The sequence below is a fragment of the Varroa destructor genome, unplaced genomic scaffold (assembly GCF_002443255.2).
Source record: "Varroa destructor unplaced genomic scaffold, Vdes_3.0 BEIS01000004.1, whole genome shotgun sequence".
Lineage (NCBI taxonomy): Eukaryota > Metazoa > Arthropoda > Arachnida > Mesostigmata > Varroidae > Varroa > Varroa destructor.
This window is the reverse complement of record NW_019211457.1, coordinates 33,205,119-33,230,302: the sequence shown is the minus strand read 5'-3', so window position 1 is coordinate 33,230,302 and position 25,184 is coordinate 33,205,119. Positions and strand designations below refer to the sequence as shown.

At 49.1% G+C, this 25,184-nt stretch overlaps 1 protein-coding gene across 4 annotated transcripts in view; it reads right to left on the bottom strand.

Moving 5' to 3' along the window:
• The window catches only part of FoxP (forkhead box transcription factor P), a 317,599-nt gene that overhangs the window by 64,955 nt on the left and 227,460 nt on the right, over positions 1 to 25,184 (bottom strand). For 3 of the 4 annotated variants that reach the window (XM_086986479.1, XM_086986478.1, XM_086986477.1), the window contains one exon: positions 6,714 to 6,803. The exons of the other annotated variant lie outside the window; for it this stretch is intronic. The gene's annotated coding sequence lies outside the window, so the exon portion shown is untranslated. The remainder of the gene's footprint in view (positions 1 to 6,713; positions 6,804 to 25,184) is intronic. 4 annotated transcript variants of the gene reach the window in all.

Below are 25,184 nucleotides of genomic sequence, written 5' to 3'. Positions count from 1 at the left end.
ATAGATATATATATAGAGAGAGAGAGAGAGAGAGGTTTTGTTTATTTCCGACCTTCGTTTGGGTTGCTTTATTTATTTTCGTAGGAACGTTTTTTATCTGTGTAGGCTAATCGCTTCCTTCGACTTGCTTTACTTCAGGTCAGCGTATACAGGTCTCATCATCGACTCTACCAAGCTGACATAGCCTTAAAAAGGTGAGGACAGTTTAGTAGTTGGTCGGTTGATTACTTTATGTCTGATACGCCATAAAGTATCGATAGAAATCACCGACGCTAACAACAAAATCAATAACTGAGAGACGAGTTAAACCACGAGGACGGCGACAGTGAATATAAATCGTTGAAACAACAAAATCACACCCAATCATTGACACAATGAACACTTTCTGGCTTAACGGTTTATCCGACTTTTTTTTTCTCTCTATCCTCCTAATCGACATCCTTGCTTAGGCTAAAAATTTTCGCGGCAGGTTAACCCTGCGCTGGGCTAGCTGCCCAGTCAGCCCTACCTTTTTGTAGTTGGTAAGGCAATTACAGTAAAAGTTTGACTAGTTTCCACCTGATCGATGACAGGTTAAGCACGAGGTACGAAGGGCCCGAGCTACCAGGCAATAAAGTACACGTTGATTGATCAAATAGAGCGTCAGATGAAGATGCTTTTTTTTTTTTGTTTGTTTACTGTTTGATCCTACAGATATAGCCGCCTGTACATGAATGAATCGGCAGCCGGCGAGTTCGGCGAAGCTAGTCGTTACCACTTTTAAATCTTTGGCGATTAGAGACAGAAATTTTCAGCTGTCCGAAGGCGCTGAAGTTGAGAAGCGAAAACACAGTGAATATATAAAGTAGCAGAACGAGGATAATGAATGATGATGGGTCACAGAGAGAGAGAGCAGTAACAGCTGCGACAATTAGGACGGCAACTTAATCCACAGAGAGACAAAAAGAAGGACGAACTGAAGAGCGTGCGAAGGCCCCCTCCATAAAAACCGAACAACAAAGTAAGGACGGGTTAGGAAGGGGTCAATCAAATATGTGTCGAGGTCCTATCGCCGTCGCACGCTTACCAATATGGGTGGCTTGACTCTCAAATCGAAGATGGTGAACACTAACTGCTTTCTTGTTGTTTCCGTCGTTACTCCACTCACTTACACTTTATTAAACTCAACACGCATTTTCACGCACACAGCCGCACAACAAACGACTCGTTTGTCTATTTAGTCACGCTTTCACGGCGATGATGACGCCGGTGCTCGGTTGAAACGCATAGATTTAAAAAAAAAAAAAAAAAACTTCTCCAACTTTGTTTTTGCCGTCGAACATTTAAGTCAGTGGTGGGCCATAATGTGTGCAATGATTGGTCTTGTGATTTTCGACTTCTTCTTCTTCTTCCTGTTTATCTTCGTTATTTACAAGGTGCTTGATGATGCTCGAAGTCATCTGAGGACGGGAGGTGCTGTTGCACGAAGGATCTGCTATCTCAGACTCTTTAGAGATGTCGGGGGTCCGATGCTATAAATACACCCACACATACACACACACAAATACGCACTTCGTTGCTTGTCAGTTGTGGTATTTCGTTGTGTTAATCTTGAGCCCATTGGACGACTGAGGTGGGAAATAGGTGGGAATTCTATTTTGTTGAATTACATCTAGACTGCACGGCGCAAGTGCACCACTTACAGAAGGCCAAAAGTCGTCGTCACATCACACGGCTGTTATAAGGCAACACCCATTAACGTTCACCAAGCACACGACAATTACCTGTAGAAGTAGTCCAGTGGTGGATAGATATCAATAGGCACAGTAGGTTAACTTGGGTCTTTGTCAAAACAAATAAACAATTCTTTTGTTACTTCTCATCCGAGGCAAATGACGGCAGCTCATACACATCGAAGCGGGCAGCTGATGGTTGCTGCAGAAGAACAAGTTCATGATTATAACCAACGAGAGGACTAGCCGGGACGGACTACCGCCGCCGCTGGTCGTGATGGGACTGCTTGTGTATCCTTTAGTGCTATGCCCTGCGTTATAGCGAGGGGCCTGAGCTCCGTCGCGGGGTGCGTCCGTCTCGAGACTGTTGTATGATGCCGCCGCGCGTGAGAGAAAGCGGGCGGCACCGAACTAAGAGGCAACTCGTTGTGCGTGTGATGTGGATGTGTTGCCTGTATGGGTGTGCTTGAATGTTCGTGTGCCCCTGTGAGTGGATGTGGTAGTACAGCAGCAGCAGCAGTTTGACTGGCGGCGGCTTGTCTTGCTTTCCGCTGCTGCTTCTTCCGCTGCTCCTAGTGGCATCTAGCTGGCGTCTAGCCTCTGCCACTGCCTCTGCTTGGTGCCTTGGGCGGAGGGCCGCCCCTTGCACTAGCAGCGGGGAAATTGGGTGGGGGCAACAGAGGCACCAGGGTGGTGTTGCGGCTCAAGCGTAACGGCTGCACCAGTGGCTGCTGCCTTTTACCACTGGGAGGGGCTGACACGCGGGCAGACCAGGGGGCTCCGTCCTTCCCTCTCTCTCTGTCTTTCTCCCCTCTCTCTTTCTCTCTCTCCCTCTCTCTGTTTCTCTCGTTCTTTCATTCACTCACTCCCTCGGTCTGCATTCGCTGCTGCCAACGGCGTTCGCCGTTCTCGAATCCTGTCGCCGCTATTACTGCTCAAGTTGCCTGCCACCACCATCACCGTCACCGGTGCCGTTGTTGCAGTCGCACTGCAATGCTATGTCCGTCCTCGTTGTTGTTGTTGTTGTTGTTGTCGTCGTCGTCGCCGCCGCCATATAACAACAGCGGCAATAGGAACTATTCACAGGGCAAAGCTGTCACTGCTGGGGCACAGTGTACAGCTGCTTCTACTTCTGTTTTGTGCTATTATATGCGCTCTCCTTGGTTTTCTGCAGGCTCTAAGCTCTGAGCCAGGTTCTTCTATGTATGGCAAATGCCAATGTGATGTGGTCGGCGCGCGGCGCGACGACACGACGACCTACCGGGGTGTGGGGTGCTCGGTGGCCGGCAGCGCTCTGACTGAGTGAGACTCGCTGCTGTTCGAGCCGACCAGCTCCAGCCTCTCTCAGCAGTCAGCCAGGCGCATTCCAGCTCCAGCGCTTCACCCGGCAGCGACTCACTCGACTCTGCGTGTCTGCCACCACTATGACTGCTACTAGTACTAGTAGTACTAATGTTACAAGCACTGCTGCGTTTACTCTCTGCTGCCGCTTGCCTCTGGGCGCAGTTTGCTTAGGGCTGCAGCCATTACTATCCGACACAACTGGCTGCACTGCCATCCAACAGCAGTAGCAGCAGCAGCCGCTGCCGTTCAGCCGTAGGCGCGGCTGCCGGCGCGCAGCGGTTTGGTTATTATTATTATTATTATTTTTTGGCCCGCGCATTCAGCTCAGCCTCTTGCTGCTGCTGCTGCTGCTGCCGCCGCCGCTTGCAGTCTCTGCCTAGAGCTGCTTGGTGGCAGCGGTGTTTCTCTCGCTTTTTTTCGTCGACCCACCGAGGCTACCGACTAAGAAGCTCGAGTCCGCCGTGCTCATACTACGCCGGCCGCGACAGCTACCGCCGCCGCCGCCGCTGGTGCAGCCGAAAGGCAGGCGTGCAATAGGGACGAGCGTGCTGTGGCCCTCTCCCAATTTAAACACATCCTTTCCCAAGTGGGAATAATTCGTCCAAAGGCCCCGCCTCTCGCAACCCCCCAGCGGGAGCGGATTCGGGTACACAGACTCACCAACCAACAGACCGTATACACATGCTGCCCGACCACGACTCGATCGTTGCCAGTGCCACCATCACCAGCAGCAACTTGCTAGGCAGCAGGCCATGTATACACTTTATAGCCTACCGCGAGCGCACAAGAGTGGCAAAGCAATGCGAGTGAGCGACAGATACACACACACTCATACGATAGCTTACAACGCGCAACGTGCGCGAACAACGAGCACAGACCCTTAGAGAGATTGAAGTGGCGGTAGTGACAGCAGCACCTGAGAGAGAAGGAAAATGTCTGAGAGATAGAACAGACAGGCACAGGAGGCAGCGAGCGAGATCCGTACTCCGAATGAAAAGTGCACTCGGAGCGGTGGAGAGGGTCAAATCGGAGATTGCCTGCTGACTGTGAGGCTTGCTGCGTGCCTGGTTGCTGCTTCCTTGCTAGTTGCCTGGTCGCGCGGCGTTCTTTCTCCGCGCAAGAGGAGAGGCGCGGCATGGGAGAGGGTTATGAGAAAGCGTGTGATAGCGGGTCTCAAACCCAACCGGCGGCGCTGGCGCCTGCCTGCGTGCCCGCACCCACCAGGCCGACCAGTGAGAATCAGCATCCCAGTCGCGCAGAAATCCTTCTGCAAGCTGCGGGAATAACTGCTGCTGGTGCTAGTCGGCCTCGTGCATTACGATTACGGTAAATATGGGCGGAATGATCAAGTTAGCACCGTGAATGCTTTGGCTGGTATTCGAAGACAACATGAATGACCTAGACGTTACGCGGGCCATTCTAGACTAAATGGAACAGATGACGGATTTGGCGTTCCCTATAGATTCGTACGTAACGGTAACTTTTATAGAGGAAAGAAGAGCTGCTACAGCTCTTGCTCGACTAGCTACGTTAGCTGCCCTGCATCCCCAGATCTTCTGGCAAGTGTTGAGGAGAACAGGGAGAAGTCTTCATCCCCCCAGCCATCTCCAACGCTTCTTCGACAGCATCCCCTCCCCAGACCGTTTCTCGACGTTTTCCTACCCTGAATACCGCGAGCAGACACTACCTGCTTGGTCGCTGCTGCTGCGTACGCGACTGATTATGCTTGGCCCCGCTACTTAGGCTTTCCCCGCACGGAGACGAGTGATTGTGGCCTTTCCTGCTTCTGCAGACACAGTGCGGCTAGGCCTGCTTCGATAGTACACAGATCATGCGTGTCCTGCCGGTCCTGGCGCTGCCGCTGCTGCGGCTCGTCGGTGATACGTGGCTACGTGGGGGAATGGCGGCACGCTGGCCGAGAACAGGGGGAGCGACACAACTCGCGGTCGGTCGACGGCGGTGGTAGGAGCGGCGACTGGGCTGCTGATGTATTGATGAGAATACATTATAGAACGACGAACGACGAGATCGATTAGAGAGAGCTTGCCTGCCGCTAGCCTCCCTGGCCGTGTCGTCCCTCCGGATCTCTGGCTGAGTCTGTGTTTCCGTGCGGCGCCGTTTTCAGGTATAGTACTGTAGAAGAAGAAGCAAGTGGGACCACGGAAATGGGATGGATTGAGGGACTGGTGCTGCTGATGCCTTCAGTGGCGGCAGCGGTGGTGCCTGCTGCTCAGGTCAGCCACATGCGGACGGACTGACGGCTGCCTGCATGTGAACTTTCGAACGGGCAGGCCCAGCCGAATGGCCCCGACGCTTGGGTATGCGCTGCCCCAAACTGCACCCATCAAGTCGGTGCCTATCAAGACCCCCCGCACCTATCCTAACAGGCTCAACCGCCTGCTTAACATCTAGCCCCTGTCCATCTAACCTGAGACGAGCTGAATTGAGCTAGGGTTAGAGAGCATATGGGTGCCATTAGCCGCTGTTCAGCACCACCAAAGCTAGGATCAGCAAGGGCGATTTAAGCGCCATCAAGCTTATTGCCAAAGATAATCCTCAACCATCGATGCCATCGACGCGCGCTCGAGAGAGGCAGAAAGCTAGCCAGCCTGCTGCCATCAGTTCCCGTCGGTAGTGCCAAAGCGGTTGCAGCAGTCAAGCTGAGGTGCTAACCAACGACGCGACCACTATATTCTGCCTTACGTCTGCTCCGATATGACGACGGTCGGAGGCATGTGGCCTTCGAAACTTTTGCCGTGGTCATTCGCTGGAGGGTCACAAGCACCCCAGGGGTCAACCCATTCGTTCAGGAGTTTCGCAGCGTGCTAGATTGGGCGCCAGTTCAGCCCAACCATTGTGACAGTCCACGAACCTGCCGATAGGCAAACGACGTCGTCCTCGTTGTCGACGGCTGGCGGCTCAACGACAGCGGGGATCCGCTCTTGCTAACGTCTAACGCCTGCTAAACAGGGGCGAACAGCACCTACACAATGATATGTCGGCACCTGGACTAGTTCGGCGAGGAGGACCTCGTGCTAATGGGAGAGGGAGACGCAAGCAATAGAGGTGGCAGTGGTCATCCTGCATGTCGCTGTCGACGACGCCACTGCTGCTACTGAGAGAATTCACAACCACGGCGACCGCCGTTGGCGCTATCAAGTATCATCGATTTTTGTGGCGTCTGCGCGTGTGTTTTTGTCTCTGCTAACAGCGGCCGGCAAGGGGAATTGACATCCAACTAACAAACACGAGGAAGCTGCTTCTTTAATTTGTGCCTTGCCATGACACAGGTTATATTTGGATAGACGAAGAAATCGTCACTCTGTTTTCGATATATTTCGGTACGGGTGAAGACTCTGTTTCATTGAGACAAAGTATGGCGGTTCTTCGGTATATTCAAGATACGCTTATTTAACTACTATTACTAGTTCTATTGGTATTCGTACAGCTAGCTAGTGTACACCTCTCCGTCTACATTTACGAGGTTGTAACCAGGTTGACAAAAGCCATCATCCTCCAAGGTAGTAGCCGCAAAAAATATTCGGGAGCTGCCTCATTACTGCTCTTCATTATTTATTAAGTTTTTATTTACATTAAGAATAACTTTGTCACTTAATAATAGGGGAAGAGGAAAGCTTGAAATGCCGGTTTGCATACCGTTTAGCTTGATGCTTCAGTGGAGTGCGAAAGGAGCTTGGGCAGTCCGTTGATGCGACATTTACAGGCTCATACAATGATGTACCATACCTGTAAGGAAAATGAAATGCCATTTTAGGATTATCATATCCTTTGATGGTACAATTTGTTGTCGCTATTAGAAGCCAGTAGGAATATAATAATGTAAGCTCCGTAAACCTGATTTTGACTCATTTATTTACGTTGCTCTCTGTCAAATATAACTTCACTTCAGTTTTCTAAAAGACTGAACTTTTATTCAGATATACACTCCAACTCTAAGATGTATGTAAACATTGTTTTTAAAATGATTTCTCAACTAACAAAAGCAAACAGCTCACAAAGTTACTAGGAAAATCATGTCGGACAGTACAATTTTTCCATTGCAACTCGAGCTGCAACGGGCTATCTGTGCTCGAAGTGTTTGTATCTATATATGTAAAACACTTCTTCTTGAACATTAATATCATTCCACCTGAAGAATGATGTCCAGGCTGCGATATTCGTGACGCAGTCATCAGCGTTTTAGCCTTTTTTTTTTGTTTCTTTAATTACTACATTAAAATAAATCTGTAATCTTATAATACAAAAAACACACTGGTTCACGTAGCCTTTTTCTCTTGCAGTTGGGTCGAGTACGTGCTTTTTTTTATTGTCGCGATTTTTATACACGCTTACTGTTTTGGAGAAAGGTGGGATGCACGCTTCACGTCATGAAACCGTGCCCGCAGGCCGTATGGTAACGATAACTATAAAGGATCGACCCATTCATGTGTATTATTCTAGAACAGCAAGATTACGAAGACAATTTGGCTGATCTGCCTCAACTCGTTCTCTTCACTTCCAGCTATCTCAGCAAGGACGTCTCATCTCAAGTTTATTTTCCTTTACCTTAGTGACATGTCAAGCGCACCGACGTCATAAAATGTCTCCTCTCGCCTAGCAGCAGCCTCCCTGCGGTTCCTGGAGAAAACAAAAAACGAAGCCGGGCCAAGTCAATCCGAGCAGGCCGGTAAGATTGACGCGGAATCGGCCTGTTTAGCGTAAGGCGACACCCGTCACTCTATCGGGTGCTACCGCCCATAGCACGACGCCGATCAGCTCACAACTCTCTTCGTTCGTCCCTACCGAAAAGTAAAGAGCTATATGCGAGCTCCACGCTGTCTCTGTGTAACGCCCGCTACGCAACTACGGAAGCTAACGTTGGTTCGATTGGGATCGACGGCCGGTGTCGGTTCGGGCAGGTACTCGAGAGGTAGACGTTGCCGCATTGAGAAGTTGGCCATCGCCGGTTCCAGCACCAGCCATTGCACGTTAACAGCACGTTGGCACACATACACACACCAGCGATGGTAGGCAACGCAAGCTGACAGGCAGCAAGATCTCTGGCCCTTTCTCGCACTCTCTCTTTGCGAGTAAGATAGCGAGGCAAAAAGAGACGGGCGGGGGGGGGGGGGGGGGACCGATCGAAAGGACAGCAGCGAGCGACCTAGCGTCCAGGCTCGACGGGCGGTTGGGCGAGCAGAAACGAAGCCTTCCATCGCCGATCACATTAGGTGCCGTCAGCGTAGATTGCTCCTGGCAAAGCTGCAGAGACAGCTTTAGCCGTAGGTCCGAAAGGTACAGAAGCAAAAGGGTTATAAGGGGATAGTTGGGGAGTGGCGGTTGAGGGTGGGAGACGCTTGAGTCGTTCGGCTGCTGCTGCTGCCGCTGCCGCCGCCGCCGTCGCCGCCGTCGCCGTCGTTGTTGTTGTCGTCGTTCTCGTCTCGTAGAAAGAAGAAATTAGAAATTCGAGGCTGCCGGCCCTCTGCCATGGGCATAGAGTAGAAGCGGTGGCGTTGTCTAGAACCACCCTTGCCCCACCCCGCCTCGACTGCTGCCTGTCGCCTCTTAGCGAGCTGTCCGTCTTCCTGGCTTTCGAAGCCTACAATCCCCCATCCCCCGGGCCCATACTTTCCGATAGCCTGCAGTCGCCCTAATTTTCCCATTGCGTCCGGTGGCTCTGCGTATATTCGCTATAGCCTGGCTGCACTCGTTCAATCCTTTGAAGGATCCTACCGGTACTAGTGCTTTTTGGGTCCCCCGCCTTGGCCTAGCTGTTTAGCTGCCTGCCTGGCTGACCCCCGGGGGATGAATGTCCAAGGCTTGGCGCTTGAAGTTAGAAGCGGCTCCAGCAAAGTAAAGAGTATTACTCATCTGCCACCCTTTTCTTGAACTCGCCGCGGCTGCTGTTGTTGCTGCGACCGCCGCGTCTGCTGCAGCCTTTCTATACTGCGTTAACCGTCGTTCTTTTGTCGTTTTTGGTCTCCTCTCGTCTACTATACGAAGCCAACCAACGCAGGCGGCAGCAACGGCTAGCGAAGACCATCCGACTAGGCCTGCCTTAGAGCTGTACAACCTACCCTTGCGCTTGCCTTCCTACAGTCTATCCCCTCCTGCAGAATCCTCCCGTTTCCACCCTCCGCTCCTCGATTTTCCTCCTCTTTTCTCCCGCTAGCAAGAAAAGCGTTTGAGCTATCTCTCTGCTATCTCGAATTATGCCTGCCTTCGTGTTTAATTCGTTGGTTGGCCAATCGGCGCTCATGCATGCCTCGACTTGGTTGGTCGGTCGTTTCTTTTCTCCTCAGATACACTCCCCCCCCCCCCCTCACCGTTTTCCCCGAGGAGAGAAGACCCACACCGCGCACAGCTACAGCTGCCTTACCCTGTTTTCCCCCCTTGGCCTATGTTTGATTCCCCGGCCTGGAGCTTGCGGCTCTAGACCGCGCTCTCCTGGCCTCTCTCGGTGGTGCTGCTGCCTGCCGTGCCTCCGTCTCCAATGCTTTTTTCGTCCTGCTTTAGATCTTTCCCTATCACCAGCGTAACCCCCTTCTCGGCCGCGCATACCCCTGCCTAGGCTTGAAGGGTGCGGCTGGCAGCTACATAAAAAACATCAACTCTCAACTCTACTTTTTGTCAAAGGGGTGGTTGGTTGGCTGATTACTTTAAGGGTGGTGGCGTTGGCGGCGGTAGCAGCGGTGATGGTGGCAGTCGTAGTCGTAGTAGTAGTAAGCGAAGGGCGTAGGCCTGAGAGCCTGGCGGAAAGGGGGCCAGGGGCTCACAAACGCGCGGCGATGGAGAGGCAGCCTACACTAACTGAGTGCCAACAGAGAGAAAGCGAGAAAGAGAGGGAGACGTGGAGTTACACAGAAGACTAGAGGAAGCGGCAGGGGCAGCATTAGGAGGAGCTCGTTTTTTCTTCATCGTATACTGCCACGGCTACGGTTAGTTGGCGAGGTGTCCTCTCACTAACCCACTAACATTGCTGTTGCCGCTGCCATGTCGTCATCGTTGTTGCTGTTTTACACGTCGTCGTCGTCGTCGTTGTCGTCATCATCTCTTCATCGTCGTTGTAGCTGTCGACCTAGCACGCTGTATGCGATATGCTAGTTGGTAATGTTGCACTGGAGGACCCACAGAAGCCGCGGCAACAGCAGAAAAAAGAAGTGGGGGCGGGGGGACAGTGGACGTAGTAAGGGCACAAAGTAGGAAAATAACTAGGGTGAGGAAGGAATAAGAGTTGGTCTATGGCCGCGTCGACCCCTTGTTACGAGTGGCCCGCCAATGGATACTTATCAGAGTGAGGTTACTTGCTGCTACCGTTTGCAATGGTATGTGTGTCTGTGTGCATATTTCCTGCAATGTCGAAACGACGAAAACTAAAGGGGACTACCAGTATTACAGGCTAGTCGCACTGTCACTGTTACAGCTGGACGAAACAGGCCAAAGACGGCCTGTTTCGCAGGCCAATTCGGCTCACCTTCGGTGAGTCTTCGGGTCTGACGCATTAATCAGAGCAGCATCAGCGGCAGTAGCAGCTGCCCCACGTTCACCATAGACCATATGCAGACAAGACCAGATGGGGGGAGAAAGACGATATTCAAAGCAAGCAAAAGCAGCAAACCCTAGAAACCGAACGCAGCAGCGGCTGTCCTACTGCACAATTGTCGCCAAGACAGGACACTGGTGGTCCTCTATACAGCCCACCTCCTCTTCATCGTCGCAAGCGACGAGAAGGAAAGGGCTGACTGACCGAAAGGAATCAGTGCGTAAGACAGTCTGGCTTTGAAATATGCAGCGAACGCGAATACTTCTAACAAGAACAGGAGGAACAGGCGACAAAGCTCAGCCTCTAAGAAGCCTTTCACTAAGCTATACGAGGAGCAGTAGTGTTCACGCCCAGATTGCGTCGTCCTGGTTCGTTGTCCTGCTCGTGGACCCAATACGAACGGCCCTGCCGTAGCTCGCAAGAGCGTCACCACTATTGATTCATAGAACCAAGCAAGTTGACTGGCGAGGAGGAAAGAAGGTCCATCCTGAGAGGGATACAGGATGAGACGGATAGGCAGGAGAGTCAACTGGCTTCATTCGACGGGCGAAAGAGAAGCGAAGGAGGGAAAAGACAGTCTCCTCTGGTCGTCAAGATATCGGACCAAATCGATCGAGATTTTGCTGTGCGAGTTCGAGTAACATAGAAGGAAAACGAGAGAAGACGAGAGGGCTAAAAAAACTAAAGAAAAAAAGTGAAGAGCATTGACATTGCGAACCATGTGCGTTCAGCAGTTGGTCTGTGGACGCTGCAGATCAAGCCGATGGTGCGGCCATTTTCGCTGCCAACGACTTGCGTGCCTCCTCGTAATCACGTAGACTCGGACGCAGCGCGTCCATAGATATCGATATTAGATTTAACTTAAGGAATAAGACGCCACGCGCCTCGATTGATGCGGGTCGGCACGCAGTGAGCCAGCTGTATGAACGAAATGAACATTGGCTGGCTTACAAATAGAGTTTATAGGGCTGAAACAATTTCCTGTAAATGCGTTTCGCCGTATGTAGTCTTTCACAAAATAGAAACAGAGATGTATGAGCGTGTTGGAGATGATGAGTTTCATTGATGTAAGTTATTTTTCATAGAATGTTTCTCATATAGTACCTATACCTAGTGCTTTCGTAAGTCCGTTGCCATATTCGATCGCTGCAACTGGCAGCGTATACCAATAGTATGACTGCTAACCACAGATTACCATGGTAATGGCCGCGATAGAGACTCGCGTAAAAACTTTTACCACCACAATCTGTGTATACATCGCTATCTGCAAATTGGATAGCGTAAAAAATAGGACGCAACGCTTGTTCAGGCGAAAATTGGCATAGAAACCCTTAGTGGCTTCTTTCGTAGAAACAATATATTTCGTGCTCATTAGATTTCAAAGGACAAGGAAATGAGGGAGGGAACTGGGATTGGCGAAACTCAAAAGCAATTAATCAGAATACTATCGTGACCCATTATAATTTTCTCTCCCCCAGACGGAATAGCATTGCGTAATGCTGCGAGGTATTCACTGAGCCTAGATATGGTAATCATTTCACTCCTTATAATCAGCTTCGGGAGCTAGCCTTTTGAGGTACACACATATCATTAACATATAGAAAATACAATCGCGCGTCTGACACGGCCTCCATAGATTTTGTCTGCTTCGATCTTTTGAAGCTGTTACATTCAAAGCGTTAAATCGCGCACGCTTAACGTGGGGTAAACTTCAAGGCCGGCAATGGCGTATCAATCAATCAATCGGCCACGCCAACGACACACATCGATACGCCTGTCTATATTACGTACATTGCACATCAGCAGAGGCGCACTTAATCACTTGAAGTGGCCATTCGTGTTCTGCCATCGTTTGCCAGACAGTTTGAATGTCGTGATGAGCACGAGGGCAAACGCAAGGTAAAAGTACTAGATATGGAACAAGTATGCCGTGTGTATATGTTGATATATCATATATACAATATACATTGATTATAGAATAACAATATGGATCAGGTGAGATAGTTATGTCTGTAAGTACATTTTTTCCTGAAATGGCAAACATAGAAGTTTATTGTGCTAAGTTTTTTCCAACTGCTAGTCTGCCTGTTGCGTTTGTTAACGTTTTTTTTGAGACGCTCACTCGCTTGTGTTGAACTTCGATCGTGAGCACCAGGCAGAACAAGCTGATATTGGCATAGTGTTGCAACGATGAATAAACAGAACCGCCGCCTGATAGGCGATACCCCTTATTTGAGACCGCAAGTTAGCCTCCGAATTGTTCCCTCGGCTCGTTGTGAAGTTTTAACTTTTTGCTATAACTGCCTGCGTGCTTGTGTACGGGTGCAATGGACCGTGCGCATTGCTCGGGGTTGATGGTCCCTTTCAGCGCCTGATCTCACTTTACCCCATGCGCTTTTGCGACGCTGGCCAGGTCTCAGTCCTCAGTTTCCTAATAGTTTTTCGCTCCTGAGGGGCCTCCGTTTCTCCCCCGGATTCTCTCATCCCGAATGAAGACGCTTGGGTGACTCCTGACGGAAGAGGCCCATTACTAAACGACAAAACAATTTGTTGTTTGTGCTGCTTACCCTAGGTAGCAAGCGGCAATCGCCATTGCCCTCGCTTTTATACGGCTTAGTTGGTAGTGGCCACAATCGATTCCAACTCAGCGATGGCGTTAGAGCTAAGCTGGTTTCTTCCTGGTCATCAAGGTGCAATTGTTGGGGTGTACTGCCACAGCAAAGAAACAAACGCGACAAGACCTGAAGGCTTGTTCCTGCTAGTCAAAGTACATGATTGAACGCAACGACCCGCTCGGAATTACCAAGACCAGCGAGTTGCTGTCCGGAAGGTCAAGCTATCCGATCTACGCCCTGAAAGAGGTCGTCGTGGTAGTGCTGCGCCGGTGGTAAACCTGAAGTTCTGAACTGGACGTGCTAAACACCAGAAGCGGAAGTGCAAAAGGAAATGGTTTGGCTACCCGAGAATAACAAAAACGCGGCGGTGACGGCGCTCGGAATAGTCGACCGCTTGTTTGCTGGTCGGAGTGCAGTAGCATGTCGCATTGCACAAAAAAGGGTTTTCCTAGTGGATTATGTATGCTACCGCTCCTGCCACCGCCAGTATGGTGTCCAATTCGTTGCTCAGTTCAGAGCCTGTATGTTAAGTAAAGGGGAGTCTCTTGCGTGCAACGGGTTAAGCAGCCCCTACGATGCACTGATGGCGGACAACAGCGAAAACGATGACGACAACGACTACGATGATGCCAATGACGACAATCATCTAGTACGAACGGGAGACGGGCCGGTTCAAAAGGGTTTATTCGAAAACACGGTAGCCGACTTGTCGACGACGAGTCGACCGGTAATTTATTTTAAAATATTTGTCTTCCGATGCTGCAGGCAAGCAACGCTGGCTTCACTACGAGACGCAGGCACAGACAGTAATAAGGCAGAAAAAAACGAAAACGAATAGAAACCGCTTCATAGGGCATCGTCACTGGCTGCCCTCTTGCCCGCCATTCTTGCGTCGAGCAAATTGGCGCAAATTCAATAAGTCTTTAATGGCAACTTCGATTCAGCAAAGTGAGGGGTGTAGGGGGTAACGGTAGCGAAAAGGCAAAGACAGGAGGGTCTGAAAAGGAATGGGGACACAAAAGCTGCACGGGAAACGGAAAAGACCAACGGTTCTACCAATGCGGCGGCGACTGAATAAACGAAAAGTCGCTCCCATATGGGCCGAAGATGACCCAGGAATTATGGGAAACATACGCCAGCAAATAGCAAACGGACAGTCGGTCGTTTCGAGTGTGCGGGAGTTCGCTATGAGCAGTTGATACGTTTAAAAGGTATATGCGCTACTAAGCTAGCAGTAGCTGCCTGTGCATTCATGGCAGATAGGTACACACTGGTCATTACGAAACACAAAGCTGGTCAGCTAGGAAGCGACAGAGCAAAAGATCGCTAATAAAAAGCTGAAAATGCATTTACGCTAAATTGCTTCGCTATTTTTGCGCTAAATTGTTGCGTCCAGGACGCCCTCCGTGTCCCCCTCCATGTTTTCCACCCCAGGATGCTGCCGGGTCCCGCGTGATGCCGGTGCTAATGTTGAAACAAGCTCTGGCATTGTAGCCGTACTTGTGCTGATCTATTGCCTGCCTTCCTGCGACGAATAGTGGTTTCAACGGAACCTGATAAATTTATCAACAACTAGTGCATAAGCATGGCAGGAACGGCGGATTCACTCCTTGGACAAATATATATATAGATCTCAATCTCCCAGCTTCCTGTAATATATGTATGCTAACTGAATCATCCACGTATTCATTTTTGCGCATATAATGTACAGTCACTTATGTAGGGTACTTCACCGCACAAAGGTCGAAACAGTAAAAAACCCAACCTCCCTGTAGCAACAGCCTAATAGTTTTTATGATGTTGTGCCTCTTACTAACAATTTAATTATTGCTTTGCATAACAACTTTAGATCTTTTGCTTGATACATATATACTATCCAGACTTTCAATACTGTTATCAATCCTGAGTCTCTCGATTTATATTTTAACCTAGTGCTATTTACACCCTTTTCAGCAACGCTGACCGGTTACAACCGCCAGTGCCTATTCTTGCCGTTAGCCCCTAAGCTTTCTCGTTCACGTTTCCCCGGTCTATCGTTTTACCCCACTCAGAACGTGACCCGATGCTCACAGTTCAAATTTAAACTTTGCGCTAGTTGTCGTCTTTCCTGACGGTCCAAAGTTTTGCCGGTCTGCTGGGAGTCGTCACTGTCCTGCAAATCCTGGCTCTTTCTCACAGATTCAAGCAGACCCACTCGCCCGCTTGCCCTCCAGAACCAACCTGTCCATCCACCCGCTTACTTACAACGGACTTGCAGGCTCAATTCCCCCTCCTTTGCTGCGCATCGTTGCTCACACTGTACTTGCTGGTCCTTTGAGGAAGAGGCTTTCTTAGGCGTCCCCTCCGTGAGACGCATACTGGTGTTATGCTATGATGTCTTGCAGCCCCGTTTAGCTGACGACTTCTCTTCGGCTTCGTCGGTATTCGCTCGTCTCATTCCGCGCGGGCTGCACACAAACGGCTACACCTCGTGTTTCGTACGGCTCAACTCTCAGCTGGATCCTCCAGCACGTCTGCTTCGTTCCTTTGACACACCCACGCGGGACGACGCACACATACACCCGTACCTAAGAGCAGGTTCATCCGTAGGCGATGTTGCTGGCGTGGCACGCTAACCCAAGAGCAGCCGTATCTCTTAGCTACTCTACTGGCTAAAGCAAAGATCAAACGACATCAACGAAGTGACAAAAGACTACGGTAGATCTCGTGAGCTGGGTGACTGAACTCTGGCGATGCCTATGGGGGGCAACAGTGCGACTCGCATTTCAACACAAGAGAAAAGACAAGACGACCAAGGTTGACCGTTGCTATGTTATCAGTGCGCTGAGCAAACCAACGAAGCAGAGCTTGAGTCAGTTTACGATGTCAGGAAAGACAAGGTCTGATATCGACAATAAGAGTAGAGATCAGCGGCGTAGAGCTTCAAGCGACCACCTTACTTTTTGAGGATGAGGTGTGCTTTGGACCCTCGGTTTTTGAAAAAGTCGCTTATCCGTACGTTAGTTCTTCGCGAGTAAATTTTTGTTAGCTGACATTACACGCGTCAAAATATGCATCGCATGGCACGTACATACATACCATGTGGATGTATCGTCGTTGAACAATATGATTGATGTTCCATACGACAAATGAATCAAATCTGTAGATTAGTGTCACACCTTCTGAGACTGATAAAGAGAAAAAACAGATCTTTACGTGTTTTTACGTCCAATACATGAGCCGTTAGGTATTACTAGAGACAACGTACTTCGACAGGCAGTAGTCGGAGTGGAATGGGACCTATTTATACCGATGTGCAGGCCAAGTGTATTCACAAGCGATGGTATGGATGAAGCGCTTCATAGGCAGGACAGTATTTCTCTCCAAATATGTTGTTTTGCAAATTCTCTAGCCCCTATTGGGCGATTCAGCCGTCTTTTGCGAATCCTACCGTTCAAAAAGTTGAGCCTCATGGGTTTCCCCGGTTGTGGTCGACATTTCTTTTTCTTCTTTCAACAGTCACAATTTTTTTACTATTCCTCTGCTCAGCCTAATCTCGTTTCTAAAACCATGTAACTGACAAAAGAAACTAATAAAATCTGACTTCGTGCTTTCTTCTTCAATAGAAATCACTGGTAAATTGTTTTCCATTTTTATTATGATATGCAGGAAATAAGAGTTTTCTTTTCTTCGAGTACGGATGTTCTTATTGCTAAAAGAAAAAGCTTGACAATTACCACCATAAACGACTTCGGCCAAACTGGCCAGTTGTTCATACGGTCTGCATACTCACTTTAAAACATACACGTAACTATCAATACACACCGTATTCTTATCGGTGTGTCCTATGTTTTAGCTCGGGATCTCTCGAGATGCTAATAATACTGGTGGAACCGGAAAAACCACGTTGAGTTGTGAGGAACTGCCGTGTCATAAGCACCGATCACTCTTACACCACGAGCAATCCTGTCACGTCAACAGGAACGCGAGACACAAGAAGACCCCCGCGGAGTTCATCAGCTTCCGTCGGGTAATTGTTAGCTTCGTAATATAGCCGATCCCAGCCTGAATTGCCTCCACCAACAAATTGATCGAATAGTACCAACAAGCCCCCGTAGCAGATGAAGTCATTGCTCGCCACAGTGGACCGGTGGCCGCAATTTTCTGTAGCAAAAATCTGGTTGTCTTTTACTGTGCTGGGGGCGCCGTTACTCTGCACACAGTTTGCTAGCCAGCAATGCCTGTCTCCGCGGCCTCAACATCAGAGCCTGTTTAGGCTCCACGACGGCCAGGGCAATCTCCAACAACCAGTAAAACTGCCACCGCCGCCCATCTACTGCCGCTCATCTCCTATGAGGCTAATTTTGTAAAGTTCGCCTCGTACCATGAAAAACGTGCATTTGAGCGAAGCTGGATGTTTTGCTCGGGAGTTTTACTCCAAACTCTTGGCTTTACGGCCGAACTCTTTCGGCGTTAGTCCAGTGGCCTGTTATGTAGCTGTTATGCACTGCGTCGAGCGCTGATTTGGAGGCGAACCACGTTACTAGCGACTCTGCCGATCTCTTGGCAGCGCCGGTCCATCGATAGCCGTTGCGGTGGAAACTGTACCACCCATGGCTATAGGAACGGCAATTGTCCGCAGATAGCCTGTTTACGGCAACGATGGTGACAGCTATCGCGCTGGATGGTGCAACGGCTGCAAAGATCTCGGAAATATTTTCTGTGTGTATGTGAGGTAGAAGATATCGCCTACGCAGCAGCGTGTAGGCAACGACGTCTGTGGTTTATGGTGATGATGACGGCATACAGTTTATGGGAATAGCATCATGCCCCTGGACCATCCGCGTACCGCGCCCCTATCCCCCGTCCCTCTGGGGTCTTCACAGATGACCCCCGGACTCGTCCCCTCAAAAAAATTAGCATAATCATTGATGATGTATGGTGAAAGGGTTCAGGCGAAGTGTTTTTTTTTCGCTAGCTAGCTAGCTAGCTAGTTACTAGCTCGAAACCGATCGCATAGTGACATCCGAGCAAACAGAGCGGCGGTCGAATCAACATCATCTGCAGTAGCAGGAGCGTCGGTGATGTGCGGAGGCCATCGTTCATTGAGAATTAATGAAATTTCACATCAATACATTTCAAGCGTATGAGTGTACCGGTGTTTACTTGAGACCACTATCCGTCCATAGCCCTATGGTTGTGCCAGGATTGTTTGTAACCGGTTGAGGTTATCTCGAGCCGGCTCCTGAAATGTTTCCATAGTCAGTTGCAGCGACCGCCGGCAGTAGCTCCAATGGCGCCGCGCTTGAAGCTGAAACAACTCCAACTGATTGCCCGAAGAGGCAGCAGCGGATGACATCGATTTTGAACAAGCCTGGCTTTATTAGACCATCGGTGGCTGCCAACAGCGTATTTATAGATGAACGAGTCGCCATGGCTAAATGCTATACGAGAAGACCACCTAAGAGGCCTATCTTTTTGAGCGAGGACACAGGTAGTGTTCGTGATCTTGTAGCATCTAACAATAAAGATAATATAGCGAGTAATCAATCTATTAGGGTGAGTATTTACTAAATGATTTTGGTTACTGCTATACATTAAACGTTGCAATAATATCTATTCAAAGCCTTTGGGTTTCAGTGATGAGTATGCCCGGTCAATGTATCGGCTAGTCCTGTGCATGCCTGCATGCAACTGCATGTTACAGGATTGCAACGAAAACGGTGTCGTCTCATTAGGCGGATTTCGTTTCATTTCAAGCTATTTGTACCTCGTACAGAGAATGTTTCAAATCATAGGGATTGCTTGTATGCATAGCATTCTACCTCTAGTCGTGCATTTCCTGGTTCAAACTCATCCGGGTCCCTGCGAATCGGTCCCACCCGCTACACTCGCTAGATTGTAACAGTCAAATTACACAGCAATTTTCCGCACCCTGAAATAACTCCCGCGACAACATTCATAGTGGCTTTATGTTGTACCCTATGTACTATATGATAATATAAGGACAGGCTGAACAAGGCATCTCTTTACGATATCGGTGTACTGTGAGCTGCATCACCTCACCGATCCCTGATACAAATACAAATCCCTGATGCAGCAAATGCCACTACTGCTGCCCGTGACAATGATGATGAGAATTAGGGTGACGCATCGCTTGGTACCCTATCCAAAAAGCACGTCGGCCATCAATGACTCCGCGTCATGATACCACTTTTCGTAACAACTCCATGGGAAATGACCATCAAACTGAATGGGTTTCGGACACTCGAGCTCGACGACGCTGATGCTGATGGTGCCTATCACAGAGAAGGCTTACGGCAGACGCGCTCTGCCTACCACGCTCATTCATTTGAAACTGGCAGAGTTCAGGCACCGCCCCGTTATTGAGAAGCGCGTTGCTACTGCTGCTGCTACTATTACGCTTCTGGCTGCCAGCAACAATTATAATGCGGGTGCTTTAGGCAGGTAGCATAGTCCAACCATCTCAACAGGCCTGACCTGCAACGGATATAGTCAAACGAAAACCCTGAAATACATACGATGTTGCTCCCTATGTGTGGGGGGTGACGGTCGGCGTTTGTGCGCCGAATTGTATGGAGCTTTCGTTAAGGGGACGATCAGAGATGCTGTACATTCATCCATTCGTCCGGAACAATATACATATGTATATAGTAAGGGCAACGGTCTTACCATTGGCGTACGTCCAGTTGGCCTTTGTCAGTTGAACTCTAGCACGCACCATAAATATGTTATGTATGACTGGAGCCAAAACAGACTACACAGTTGTACACCGATGCTTAGATATATGCATGTGTACAGAGTACGACTATGAATACGATTGTTGTGGTCTGGGGCAACACCCATGCCAGATACATATCAACGATATTCTACGATGCTGTTTTATGATATGTCTGTTGACGCTTACTATCACACCTAGCGTTTAACTACATATTCTGCTTGATAGCATTTCTGTGCAAATATAACGTCTGCAACACAGGGTTTCGAAGGTGAAGCGCGTTTGGATCATGCAGCGTCAACCCAACGTTGTAGGGGCAAGTGGGAAGCGGCAAACGCAGTGGTAAATAGCCATTACATTTAGCATAAGACCCTAGTTACGTATTGGCTGAAGCTGTTTCTAGCCTTTCTCTACTTAGATCTGTTAAAAAACGTTAGATATCTTACTCGTTCTTATTATGAATAATATATACTAAAATTAGATGTGAGCGATAATGTACTTCGAAAAAATAAGTTATAGAGGATCTGACCCCATAAGAATGGTCAGGATGGAACCTATGGGACGTATTAGCTTTAATCTGATTGTAGCTGGTTAAAGGTTCACCAAACATCAATGGTAACGCCAACAACGACGGCGGTAACGACAATAGTACCAACAAAAACGACAGCTATCCTATGCATTTGTGTAGCCCATCGAAACAAAGTGACATACTCAACTGTTTGTTGGCAGTGAAGCTTGAAACATCGTCTATGTAGAAATCGAGAAGCACAATCGAGTACGGACAACTCTTCCGCCTCTCTAAACATTCGGCGCTGGCCGCTGCCATCAGTACGGTCGCCACTAGCAGCAGCGCTCCCTCACAGGGAGCTAATCTAACAACATAACAGAACAGCATCAACGCAACTTCAAAAAGAGTCCGCCAAAAACGACAAGCAAAGGCTCCACTATGTGTTTAACGTATCGCCCGTGTCCTGTCTCTAGTACCGCCAACGTCCGGCGGCGTCGGCGGTAGCAGCGGCGTCCACTCAATCAGTTAGTACAACTCGGCCTGCGACCCCTTCGATTGTTGTAACATTGCTACGTGACAACAATGACTGTCCGCTGCCTACTACTGCAGGCCCCATACCCTTATTCTATACACTCGTAGCCCGTGCGATCATTTCGTCTGAAAGTCTGCTGATCCAGCAGCGGTAAGCAACCAGAGTCGAATAGGGATAGGAGTAGAATGGCAGGAGACGAACGCCAGGCGCTCTCTTCGTCAGTGAGGTGCCGACGACCAGATGTCCCCAAGCGCTGGTCGCCGTAGCAGCCGCGGAGGCGAACTCTGTCGCCGTCGCTGCTGCTGATGCCCTCCGTGTTTTGGTGTCCCCGATGCACGTGATGATAGATATTCTCCGAGGGTTAACACTGCTACGGCTACTATTTGTTACTACTGTTGTTTCTGTTTCTGCTCATGCGGACTTGCGAGTGTTCACCAACGACTCGGCGTCGTTCGGTTGTGTATACTGCGACGCGGCGTCGTATCGCAAGAGAACCGCGACGACTCACGATTCATGATATATTGGGGTGAGACACGCTACGAACGCGACAAAAGGGCGGCATAAGGACCAAGAGGATGAGGGCCAACGAAATGACGAGTAGGTTACCTCGCCACCAACCCGTTAGCGTCCAGTCCTGCCAGGCCTGGCTCGTCTCTGCTGCTAACAGCGAATAGAGAAGAGGCACGGGGATTACCAAGCATCGAGATGTAAGCCAGACTCTGCTGCCCGCTGCCGTCGTATCAACAGACAAAGGCAGGACGGGGTTAGATGACATCCCTTACTATAGTAATAATAATAATAATAATAATAATACTAATAACAGCAGAAACGGTGCTTTGGAACTCTCACACAAGTCACTTGCATGCCGGCTTTCGGCTCATTCCTCTGACCTTATGCTCTGCTGGGGCGTTGGCTAAATTTGCCTTTTAGCAATTTCTCTTACAGTCTCTCTCTGTGACACTTCTGAACCTCGTACGCGGACACGTCCTGCCCCAGTTGCCGCCAGACCTCATCGCCGCTGGTTTATAGATGGCTCCTTGTTATATATAGATAGATTCAACAATAGTATATATACCTGAATTAGCCCCCCGGTGTTGATTACACAGATAAGGAAGCCAATGATAGCGACAGCGTTGAATTTGGGCTGAACAGACAGGGAACAGAGAAAGGGAGGACACATTGCACGCTCATAGAATTGTTGCAGGCGGCACAATAACAACATTGCGCCCACTGAGACGTGTCTTGTCGGGAAACATCTGGATTGATGCGTCTACATATACGTGTGGAGGTATACGAAGAGCCGGGGTGGTTCGAGCCGCAGTATTTATATATATATACATGAAAAGAAAGAGAATAAATGCTTGTGAGACATGATATTTATTTCGTGTTTATTTGATTTTATCACATTAATCGGAGCGATCATACTTAACGACCTTCAATAATACTGAGTTGATCGTTAGTCGTATGTACTTCGCAGTTTTTTTCTTCGAAAATGCATCATATAACGTGTATGTACTTCTTCACAAACATTTTGTCAGAATAACATTTTGCAGTCAGAGAAGTTCAGCCTATGGAGCAATACTTTCGATAATGTCGTAACCTTCAATCTCTATTGTTCCGTAGTTGAACGGCGGTTGAAAGTAATTTCTTAAATGGCTTCGCCATTTCAAACTGTCTCCGACCTCGTGCCTATTCAACGGGTAACACTATTTACGAAACTCGTTATTTACTGTTCTGCTCGATACTTTTCTCTCACTCACTAATCCTGAGTCGGAATGGAAAAAATGTTGACTTTTCTATGTCTATAATGTCTGCCCTTCGGGTATCGGTTTTTTAAACGATCGGAAAGGGTGCCAAGCAACGCGTCGATCTCTCGTGTGTTGTAGTTACCGATAGTGGTACCAGCAGCAACAGCAGTAGTACGAGATGCATTCACAAAAACATGTGAAGCACGATTCTCTTGTTCGCGTCGTTCCGTCCAGGCGATTGCTCCGTGACCCCCCACCCCTCCTCCCTTGCACAGTTGCCTCATTCCTTTTGGCCGCTAGTCCCCCACGAAAGTGTTACAGAGAAACTGATCCGAAAAACAGCCAGTTGAGGAAGCCGTGGAACGAGGCCGATCACAGTTACAACGATGGGTAACTGCAAGAAAACTTTAGTAGTCCATAAACAACAGAGTTAGACTGCATGAGCTGAAAGAAACGAAGGAACTCCAGCGGCGGTGCAGGTGGTAATGGTTGAGATCTCTGCAAGCCTCTTGCGAACGATCGAGTTCTAGGCGATCCACTATACGTTGAAGGGGTTACATTGCGTTTATTCTCTTGCAAGAGGCTTTGCAGTAGTGTCAATAGTCGGTCGATTGACTTCTTCGTCGTTGTTGTTGCTGCCGCTGCTATCGTCCGCGTCTCATCCTTGTACTCTTTTTTTGCTCTCTTCGACACAACGGGGGCAAAATAATAGAAGTTGGGGGGCGACAGACGGACTTATCGAGTAAAAGCACGTTTTTCTTTTCCGAATAGTGAGTGACTATTGTTGCTATCCTCACGTTTGGCGAATTCAAGTCTTTCCTGCTTCTCTTCTATTCTATGAGGGGACTGCAGTGGAGCCATAGCGGAAAAAAACCGGCGGGAGTTCTTCGGCATGACGACAGCGCACTGAGAGTTTCGCCTGATTAAAAACCAGTCGGGTTAAAGCTGTAGACCCTGCTCTGGAGGCTGAGCTGGCAGACGCGGGAATCAACAACGGCTGAAGCTAGGGAAGATTCTATCTTAGCTGATCTAGAATGTACGCTCGCGGAGACGTCGGCCAACGATCTCTGCAGCTGGGGCAAATCATAGCGGATGCTGTTCCCTTTGACGCGGAAACGGAATCGAAATTTCTACTGCCTGTCAGCAAAACGAGTTTCTAGACCAGAGCCCTTTAACGTCGAAGTTGTCTTTTGATTTTAGTCTTTCTTACTGTCGTCGATATTTACCTCTTCTCAATGGCTATTGTAACTGTTGTATCGCGTAACGACCTTTTCAACAAACACTAGATGTACATATTTTTCTTCGATCATGCTGGTGCACTACCACTCTTGGGCTGTTATGCATAAAGACTAAATCTTATCGTCTCATAGTACTCGCGTTTGTCGACATCTGACATCGACATCTGAAGGTTCTGACGGTTGATCACGTAAATAACGTCACTCTAACGAACTGTGCTGGTCTACTATTGGTTACGGTACCGGCCGCTATGCCCATCGAATAAATTTCTCCTAATGTCGCTGCTGTTAGGGCTATGCCGTGATTACCATCATCATCGATCCTGACCGGGTCACATGGTCAGTTCGTACTGGTTTAGGATTTCTGGTGTAGATTGGCACGCAGCTGTATAACGCCTTATATTCGAAACTAATGTGCTCAAACGTACGGAAAGGGGAACAGGAGGAATCGTAGTACCAGACATCATGGCAAACCCGTGCAGAGCCATTGAGAAGAATCAAGAAGGAAGAGGACTTGCGTAGGGCTCATCTGTTGAATGATCAGGGACGGAATGCATACGAACGCCAGGTCGCCACTCAACGATCATCCAATCAGCTAACGTTATCGGCCCGTTGTTGACGTTTAAACGACTTTGATTAACAGTGGCAGAAGTGGTGTAAATAATAAGCTGTCGAACGTGCTCGGCCGCAACGCTGGATAGAGCATGCTGCAAAGCAAGGGATGCACTGTGCCCAAAAAACGAGGTGCGGCAACAGCGGCAGCGGTAAATTTGCAACGTGCCGCCCATGCTTTGTTCAACTGTTCTAGAATGGATCTAGATTTAATCTTGCTGGCCGACACTAGTCGATTGTTTTAGCAATATCAGATAAATAAGCTACGTGGACGTTGCTCATAGGGTACGTTCAGTATACGTTCTAGCACTTAAGGTAAACGCGGAGGGCGTTTGGCCTCAAAGTGATTAAAAATTCCGATTTCGAATTTGGCAGACCAACAGCAATAGTAACAATCGTGGCAGGTAATCGTCGCTTGGTTTTATTTCTTCTCGACAATCGCACAGGTCACGTCCGGCAGTGCGATCCCGTCGGTTCAGCAACGTACGATGCGCGCCTCTTCCATTATTTTATTAGCAGAACACGGGCTCAAGCAAGGAGTATTGCTAGAAAGCTATACCTGGCCATGTTCGCCTGTCTGTCGATGCAAACCGTGGGCCCATACGCTAGGCCTCGTA